The following is a 9,885-nucleotide window of genomic DNA, read 5'->3' on the forward strand; positions in this document are numbered from 1 at the left end:
TGCACACTGAACCACCCATGTCAGTCACCCAACCTTGCCCACACCTTTGCAAAGAACCCCGTCATTTCAGCACTCCTTGGATCTTCCATTCTCAGTGGCTCCTGCTGTTGCCAGGACCCTGCCTGATACCATGAGCATCTGGATTCAACATAAAGGCAATTTAGGCTCCCATGTGTCATTCTGGGCCCGATTTGTGGTTTCAGGGCTGCCCCTGGGAATGTTGCCAGGAAATGAGACCTGGACAGAGATGAGAAGTGGAGGCAGGCCATTTCTAGAGGGCTGAGAGGGTCCCTAGTAGTCTTTTCCCCTGCATCTCCGCCCTGTTCCTGGCCTCTCGATCTCAGTGGTTCTGGACACTTGGTGGCCCCTTGATTCTTACCTATCCTCATTCCACCTTATCCCATCAGCAGGGCCTGTCTCCTTGGCCTCTAGCCCACATGCTTCTCTGTCACCATGGAAACCACCTGAGGTCCAAGATACCACCTCCTCTCTGAGCTCCCTGCTTCCCCTCCAGCCACACTCCAGCTCTATGCAGCAGCTGGGGAGCTGTGGGTATTATGCAAATCCAATCCCAGACATCACCTCTTTCTGGGTTTACATGAAGAGCCCAAACATGTACCAACATGAGCCCCCACAATCTGGCTTTATTAACATTAACTACTTCTGGCCCTGGCCCGGTAGCTCAGTTAGTTAGAGCCTTGTCCCACTATGCCAAGTTTGCAGGTTTGATCCCCTATAGGGCACAGACAAGAAGCAACCAATGAATGCATAAATAAGCGGAACAACAAATTGATGTCTCTCCTTCTCAAATCAATCAATAAATTAAAAAAAAATTGACCACTTCTACAGAGACTCTGCCTCTCGCTCACTATGTGCCAGCTATAGTTCTTGAGCCTACCTTGTTCCTTCCAACCCCAAGGCTTTTGCACTGGCATTTCCCTCTGCCAGGGATACCCTTGCAGCCTGGCTCTGCCCTAGTTCTTAACAAAAAGCGCTCCTCAGCAGAAGACATCCCAGCCGTCCCAGAATGGGCTAGCATTCCCTGTTATACACATGTTTAGCTCCCTGTCAATCTCCCTGTGCTTACCATAGTAATTATTAAATAATTAGTAATTACTTGTTTCAACATTGGTACAACATAATTTTATAAGCTGCACTAAGGCAGCTTCCATGGATCTCATAGACGATGGGGCATGGAGCAGGGAATCAGTAATTATGTTTGCTTGGGTTTCTCCTTGTTTCCCTCCCAGACCTCAGAAGCAGCCTCACCCTGTCAAGTCCATCCCCTACATGGAGTCAGACCATGTCCCTCCCCTGCTGATTCTCACGACTTCCTTTTGCCCTTAGACACCACCTAATTCCCTCTTACAGGCTTTCAATACTTGTCAACCTGGCAGCCACCTCTCTTGTTATGTCCCTCCCACCTTTTGGTCTACCAACAAAATGGGCTCTGTCCTCGTTGCTTCCTGCAGTACGTCAATGGTCCAACCTCTGGGCCTTTGCTATAGCAGCTGCTCCTTCCGTTGGGAATGCTATCATGGACTTGGGCTGGTAGGAGTTTACCCAGTACCTGTCACCCTCTTCTTCTTTTCTAACAGAACTCTGGTTTGCTTTGACCAAACCTATGTGGCTCAGGGGAAGTTGAGCAGCATGACCCAAGCCTCCTCTGGTATTGGTGGGCTTTCTTGGGAGAGAGACATACCCTGTTAACTGGGGTTGTTGAGCTGGGAGGATATGAGTCTGGAGCTACCAAGGGTCATATGTTACCAAACTGACAGAGCCTTCCAGATAGATATACAGAGACTTTGTCTTCATGACACTGCTGGAAGTCCTGACTCAAGCTGTGCCTGAAGCCCACACTGCTTCTTTAAAAAAATTTTTTTTAATCCCCACCCGAAGATATTTTTTTCATTGCTTTTCAGAGAGAGTGGGAGGAAGAGAAACATCAATGTGAGAGGGACACATTGATTGGTTGCCTCCCACATGCACTCCAACAGGGGTTGGGGTCAAGCCTGCAACCAAGGTACATGCCCTTGATTGGAATTGAACCCAGGGCCTTTCAGTCCATGCCACTGAACAAACCGTCAGGGCCCACACTGCCTCTTGAGTTTTGGCTTATGTCAGTTTGCATTGGGCTTCTTGGAACTGAAAAGTTGTGACTGATCTCTGACTCTTTGTTCTCCCTTCCTTCTCTCAAGACTGTGTTTGGTTTGTTTGCTGCTGTGTCTAGTGTATTAATTCTTTTTTTTCTTTTAAAATATTTTTTAAATCCTTACCCGAGAATATGTTTATTGATTTTTAGAGAGAGGAAGGGGGGGTGGAGAGAGAGAGAAGGAGAAACATTGATGTGAGAGAGAAACATCGATTGGTTACCTCCCATCCGCGCCCCAGTGGAGGATTGTATCTGCAACCCAGGTACCTGCCCTTGAATCCAAGATGCTTCAATGTGTGGGCTGGATGCTCTAACCACTTAGAAACACAGCCAGGGCTCTAGCATATTAATTCTTAAAGCCCTGGTGATCAGCCCAGGCCTGGGCCAAGAGTGAATGCTCCATAGATGTGGAATTAATGCTAGGTGGCGTGGGTGTGTGGAGAGGGGAGAGGAGCCCCTTCCAAGAAGGCAATGAGTGATGGCTGCCTGGAAGAGGTGGCAGCTGACTTGAGCTTTGAGGAATGGATAGAATATGGGGAGAAGGGAGCGTGTCCCTGGTGCATGAATGTGTGTTGGAAGTGTGTGTGTGTGTTCTAAGAAAAGTAATCTCTGTTTACATCACCGGCCCTTCTGAGAGTTTCACTGGAGGAGGGGCCCAAGTGCCAAGCAAAGGACTTTGGGTCCCTTGTGGAGTTACAGGAGAAAAAGGGACTTTGCTTCCATCTGGGGCTCCTTTCAGGGGTGAGGGCCAGCAGAGGCAACCTTGTGGAGGAGCCCTGACTCACCACAGCTCTCTAAGCCTCAGTGTTCTTTTCTGCTCTCCCAGTTCTTCCAGGCATCTTGACACTTCCTCCACCTTCCGCCTGCACCCGATGCAGACCTGGTGGATGGTGGGTGGTGGGTGGCATCATGGCAATAGGCAGGAATGCCCATGTATCCTCATAACACAAGGTTGTCATGACAACTGGCTGTTCTGTTTTCCTGGCCACATGCCTGAGTTCTGGGCCCTGGGAGGTAATCTGCTGAGGAAGGGAGGGAGGCAGTGAGGTATCCCTGTAATAGTCCCTCGGCGCTTAGAGGGAAGGATGGGGACTCATGCCTTTCCCTTCTGTATGTGTATGGGAAGTGCAGACTAGGCCCCTGCTCAGGGCCAGGCATCAACCCAATGGGGAAACTAAGGCCTCCAAGGGTTCTATGTCATGTTACTCTGCCCACAACCCACTTCACACCCAGTCCTGCCAGACTCTATGAAGCTCCTGGCACTCTCCCTCCTCAAGGTCCCCATACAGGCTCTTTCCTCTGCCTAGAAGGCTCTGCTTTCTTCCTGGCCAACTCTTCAGCTTAAATGTCCCTCCTTGCCCTCCTGGCTCAGCCCGGCCCCCCCTAAGTCACTATGCCCCAACTCAAGCCTCTATCATGTTGACAATTATGTTATTGCTTCTTTGCTTGTGTGATGATTGGTTTAATAAATGATCCCTCTGCCAGATGTGACGCACGAGCAGTCTCAGTCACAGCTGTGCCCCACATCCAGGAGGCTGCTCTCAATACATCTTTGTCTACGCTCTCCCTCCTTGCTCCAAACCTTGCTCATGCCACCCCAGCCAATGTGGTTTCTTGCCTCTATCTCTTAGGCTCTTTCTGGAACCAGGTTTGGGGCCTACACATTACTTCCACCTAAAATGATCTGGAACATTCTGGGCCCTTCCACAAAACAACGTTCTGGAATGTCCTGGAACATCCTAGAATATTCTGTCCCCTGCTTTTATTAAAGCTGGACATCACCTCCTTAAAGAGGCTATCCCCAACCTATGGCTGAAGTAATCCCTCCCCTCTTGGAAACTCTCAGCCCATTGCCTTCATGGCAGTTATCAGGAAAGGCCTTGGTTATGGATCAGTTTGTGTGTTTCAGGTTTGTCTTTCCCATTAGAATATATATTTCAGTCCTGGCCGGTGTTGCTCAGTGGTTAGAGGATTGGCCTGAACACTGAAGGGTCGGAGGTTCAGTTTCTGGTCGAGGGCATGTACCTGGGTTGCAGATTAGATCCTGGCCCTGGTTGGGGCGCATATGGGAGGCAACCAACTGATATGTTTCTCTCATATCGATGTTTCTCCCTCTCCACCCCCCTTCCTTGACCCCTTTCACTCTCTCTAAAAATCAATGGAAAAAATATCCTCAGGTAAGGATTAACAAAAAAAGAATAAAAAAGAATATACATTCCATACTATTCTGAAATAAGAGGGCAGGGATCTTGCCTGACATGCTTACAGCCTGGCACCTGGCACTGGAGGGAGGCAGCATGAGACCAGGAGGTGGTGGTGAGCTCTAGGGTAGGACGCCTCTGACCTTCTCCTGACGGTCAAGAAAGTACCTTTGCGGTCAGTGCTTTCCCTCCCTGGTGATCCATACCAGGTGGCCCCTGTCCCAGTCCATCAACATAGATTAGTGTGGCCTGTCTGTGAACTTCACATAAATGGAATCGTACAATGTGTCCTCTTCATGCCTGCTTCTTTCAATCAATGTCAGCAAGATCCACCTTGGGCCTTGGGCAAATTACTCTGAGTCTCTAGGTCTTGCTTTTCAATTGAAGTATAATTTACACACAGCAACATACACTCATTTTTACTGTACAGAACCAATGTTTACACTCCTGTGACCTGAGTACAGAGTACCCCCAGACCCTGGGGGCTTCCTCTTGCTCCTTTCCAGTTGGTCACCTCCCAGAGGCAGACCCAGGTCTTACCTCTATCACCTTGGCTCCATCTGGCCTGTTTTATTTTTGCTTTTGTGAAAAATAAATCAGCTTTAATGAGGCAAAATTTACATTCAATAATGCAGCCATTTTAAGTGCTCAATGAGTTTTGACAGATGTAACCCCCCTTGTTGCCCCATAATCAAGAAATAGAACATTTCCATCACTTCAAGGCCCCGTGCCCCTTTGTGGTCAGTGCTTTCCCTCCCTGATGATCCACACCAGGTGGCCCCTGTCCCGGCCCGTCAACATAGATGAGTGTGACCTGTCTGTGAACTTCACATAAATGGAATCATACAATGTGTCCTCTTCATGTCTGCTTCTTTCACTCAATGTCAGCAAGATCCACCTGTGAGGTGCACATAGCACTGGTTTGTTCTTTTTTCTTGCTGCGTAGTATTCCATTGTGTGACTATGTCACCGTTTATTTATCCATCGACCTATTGGTGGACCCTTAGGATGTTCTCAGTTTAGGGCTGTTACGACCATTTGTGTTCACATCTTTGGTGAAACCATGTCTTCCTTTCTGTTGGATAAAGACCTGTAGTAGGTTGAGTAGTGCCCCTGCCCTCCTCATTTTATGTCCACTCAGAACCTCAGAATATGACCTTATTTGGAAGTAGGGTCTTTGCAGTTCCCATTTTCACTTGTCTTGGGCACATACCTCAGAGTGGAATGGCTGGGTCACAAGGGTAGCTCCAGAAGGAACTTTTGGATGAACTGTCATCCATTCCCTTTTCTTGCTTATCATCTGACCTGCCCCTGGAATTTCAGCTTCCCAAGGGGTAAGGGACTCTGTTTTATTCCTGGTTCAGAGCCCTGGGCAGCACCTGGCACATTATGTAAATACATAGTGCAGGAATGAATAATTGTGACTCTTGGCTAAGTAATAACTCTTAGATTCTCTGGATCTTAGTTTCCACATCTGTGAAATGGGAATAAACTCAACCCTTCCCTCAGGAAGAATTAGTCTTCTTTCCTCCAAAAAGCCAGATTTTCAAATGTCCACAGCATATATACCGTGGGCTGCTAATTGGCCCTGAGAAAAGAATCACAAGGTCTGCATTCCTTCCTGGATGGTGAAGAAGGTGAGGGGCTCTTAGAGTCACACAGCAAGGGATTTGAGTTCTGGGCCCTTAGGAAGTGGACTGTATGAGGCAGTTCTTGGGGACTGCCACCTCAGTTGGGGTGCTGGAAGAAGACTACAGTCCACAGCCAGGCAGGGGTGGGGATTGCTGCCTAAAGGTGAGCCAGCCCTGGGAGGACCTCATGAGAGGTGGGCGAAGCAGGTCCCAGTGATTTATTACCAGGGAGAGTGGGCTTTGAGGAAGGGGAGGAGTCCCAGCAGTCCCCACTACACTATTAGTAAGGTAATGGCTGATATGGACCAAGTGCTACAACAAGGCCTTCAGGGCCTGCAGGGTCTCTTCCTCTGAACCAGAGGTCCTGGTAGCTCCCCAGGCCAAAGGTCACACATATCTGGCAGAGGCCAGCCTCAAACCAGATCTACAGTTTTGAATGCTGACTCACACCCTCCCAGCCTGTTTTCTTATATGTAAAATTGACATATACCCCCAGAAAATTGAAATTGAGCATTTAAACAAATACATGTGCACACATGTTCACAGCACACTGTTCACAATAGCCAAAAGGAAGAAATGACCCAAGTGTCCATCAAAGGGTGAGTGAATGAACAAAATGTGGCCCATCTATACAATGGAATATTAGTTATAAAAAGGAGTGAAGTGCTGACAAGCTACAACATAGGTGAACCTCATAAATATTATGCTAAATATTAAAATAAGCCAGATTTATAAAGACACATGTTGTGTTAGTCCATTTATATAAAATGTTCAGAACATGTAAACCCACAGGGACAGAAAACAGATTAGTAGTTGCCAGGGATTAGGGGATTGGAAATGGACAGTGGGTGCTAATGGGGACGGGGTATCCTTTTGGGATGATGGAAATATTTTGGAACTAGATAGAGGTGATGGTTGCATGACACCATGAATGAACTAAATGCCGTTGAATTGTATACTTTAAAATGGTAAATTTTATGATATGAGATTTATATTTCAATTTAAAAAAGGAAAACTCAAATACAGAGTTTGTTAGGTAGAAAAATCAAAAAGTGCTGGGTGGCAGAGAGTGGTGTGGGAGAGGAGAAGTGCAGTCCACTGGCATAGACTTAGGGTTACTAATTGAGCTGTCCTGAGCACAGTATGTTGTTTATTTCATCCTGGTCTCCATGCTCTGTCCTTCAGGGTCATTTTAAAGATGGGAAAATTGAGGTGTAAAGAGCTGGAGCAACCCGTCCAAGGCCTCATGGCTCATAGGAAGTGGATGCAGAATTGAGGGTGACAATAGTGTTTATCAGATGTTGGCCTAGTTTGTTTGTTTATTTATTTATTTTTTATTATTTTGGTTAATCCCCACCTGAGGATATTTTTTCTATTGATTTCCAGAGAGTAGGAGGGAGGGAAGGAGAGAGAGAGAAAAAAACATCAATGTGAGAAAGACACATTGATTGGTTGCCTCCCGCACATGTCCAGACCTGGGAGAGGATGAACCTGCAACCCAAGTACATGCCCTTCACTGGGAATCAAACTCGTGACCCTTCTGTGCACCAGCCAGCACCCTAACCACTGAGACACACTGGCTAGGATGACCTGTATAGTTTATAGAGAAGCAAAAGCAGGCACTGGGAGTGTTTGCAGCTCGCTCCAAGGCTACTCAGTGGTGAAGGGCAGACAGGTGAATGAGGCCCCAGCATGAGACTCTAGGAAACAAGGCATCCTCTACTTCCCAAGCTTCAGTTTCCTCCTCTTTAACACCTGGGGGTTACAAGGAGGCTTCTGAGCTCTGACCTAGGGCTGTGAGTCCCACAGCTGAGTCCCAGAGCAGGGGAGCAGGTGGCAAGGCCCCTGCCTCTGGGAGAGCCATGCCAGCTGTGAGCCAGATGGTGGCTAGGCCTCAGGACGCTGCCTGCTATGTCCCTGCTTGTGGGGTCTGCCAGACCACAGGTCATTATTGGATGAAGCTGTGCAGTAACTTTTGTTGGCCCTCCAGGTCCCCTACCTGCCCGTGCCCCATCTCAGGTATGACAGGCAGTCAGGCTAAGCCAAGAACCCTGGCCTCCCTCTGCCTCACCCCACATCCCATCTGTTGCATCTCCTATTGGCACCACTTGCAAAGTACCTCCTGGCTAAGACCACCTTCCACCCCTCCCCTGCCGCCACACTGGGAAGAGCCCCATTATTTGTCCTAGAACACTCCTAAGTATTGTCCCTTATTCAAGATATTGCCCCCTACTGTCATGTTGATTACATCCCCTCTGCTGACAAGCCCCCTCTCCTCATTTTATGTAGGGAAAATGCCTCCACAGTGGTACATGAGGCCCTCCATGACCTAGGGCACCCCTCATTGACGCCCACACTGTCTTTTCCTCCCCTCTCCCTCACTTTTCCTTGTAGGCAACACTCCAGGTACACTCCTGTCTCAGGTTCTTTGCACTGGCTGTCCTGTGACATGTGATCTTGGAGTACCTAGTGTGACCACAGCACCGTGCATCTGCAGCATGCTATGTATGTGCACATAGCCAGGGGCCCAGTGATCCTGGGCTGTCTGTGTATGTGACATGTGGGTTGAATCTGGGTGTTTATGAAGTGTGTGTGCATATGGATGCCATTGACTGCAGCCGTATGTTTGGCGGGTGTGTGAGCTGTAGGTCTCAGCTGAGCAGGGTTTGATGCCTGCATGTGGTTCATCTGGAACAAAGGCTTGAGTGGCGGCCGACCACAAGGCAGGAGAGGGTGTGTATGCAGAGCTTGCCGGGAATTCAAGTTGCTCATACATGCACGCAACATTTATTGAGTGCTTATTGTGTGCTGGAGAGGTCAGCAGGGCCCTTCAGCACCTGGTATCTGTCAACTTGCAGTGTCAACTCCTGAGCATTTTACACAATCAAGCACCTATTATATACTTGACCCTCTGCTGAACAGATATCAGTTGGGTCTGGTTCTACCTGCAGGAGCCCACTCAGGAGGCCCTATGCTTCTTCCGCTGGAGTCTCCAGCCCATGTCCATGCCTTTCTCTAAGTGCTTACTGCAGGGAGGGCTCTTAGCCCCATCTGGACCCCTGGGCCTTGTTCAAGGATGCACAAAGGAGGGTTTTCCGACTCAGAGGGTGAAAAAACAAATGGGCTCAAGGCTGGAGAGAAGATCCTGGGAGCCTGAACAATGCCAGGGCAGAGGTTCTAGGCTTTCTGAGGGGTGGGTGGGGGTGCCTTTGAAAGCTCTGGGAGCTTTATGGAGGCCCTGTTGACCAAACACGGGTTGGCAGTTTGAGTCCTGAGCATTGGGTGAGAGTTCCCGCATCTGAGGGAGGTATTGGGGAGGGAGTGACTCTGGGAGAGGACAGGGTAGTTCTCAGAGCTCGGGGACCATTTCCCCAAACCCCACCTCCCATTAAGCTCCATCCCTTCCCCTTTCCAGAGCAGACCCCGCTCCAGACCTGGTTGCACCTCACCGTCTGGACAGCCCCCTCCAACCACTTCTCTCTAGTCCCATCCTCACCTTATGCCTCGCCAATGTCTCTGCCTTTATGCCCCCGACCTTGCAACCGTCTTTTCTGCTCCGCCCCATCCCAGACCAGGCCCCGCCCCTCTTTAGACCAGTGCCTCGCCCCTGGCCCCAGTCCGGCCAATCTCCCGCCCCTCCCTGCTCAGACACTGCCAGCTCCCGGACCAGATCACTCCCCTCGCCACAAGCCCCGCCTCTCCTGTACTCCGGAGGTCAGGCCCTCTGCCCTCCCTCGCCCCGCCCACCTTCAGACTCCGCCCCATCCCGGGAGGCCACGCCCCCTAGGCACACCCGGCTTCTCTCCTCGCCCAAGCCCCGCCCTTGCTGAGCACGCCCCGCCCCTGATCCCCAAGTCTTACTTTCCTGGATAGGCGCGCGGCACCCGTCATTCGAACGCGC

This window comes from Miniopterus natalensis, chromosome 4 (genome assembly GCF_054644295.1).
Source record: "Miniopterus natalensis isolate mMinNat1 chromosome 4, mMinNat1.hap1, whole genome shotgun sequence".
NCBI classification, from domain to species: Eukaryota; Metazoa; Chordata; class Mammalia; order Chiroptera; family Miniopteridae; genus Miniopterus; species Miniopterus natalensis.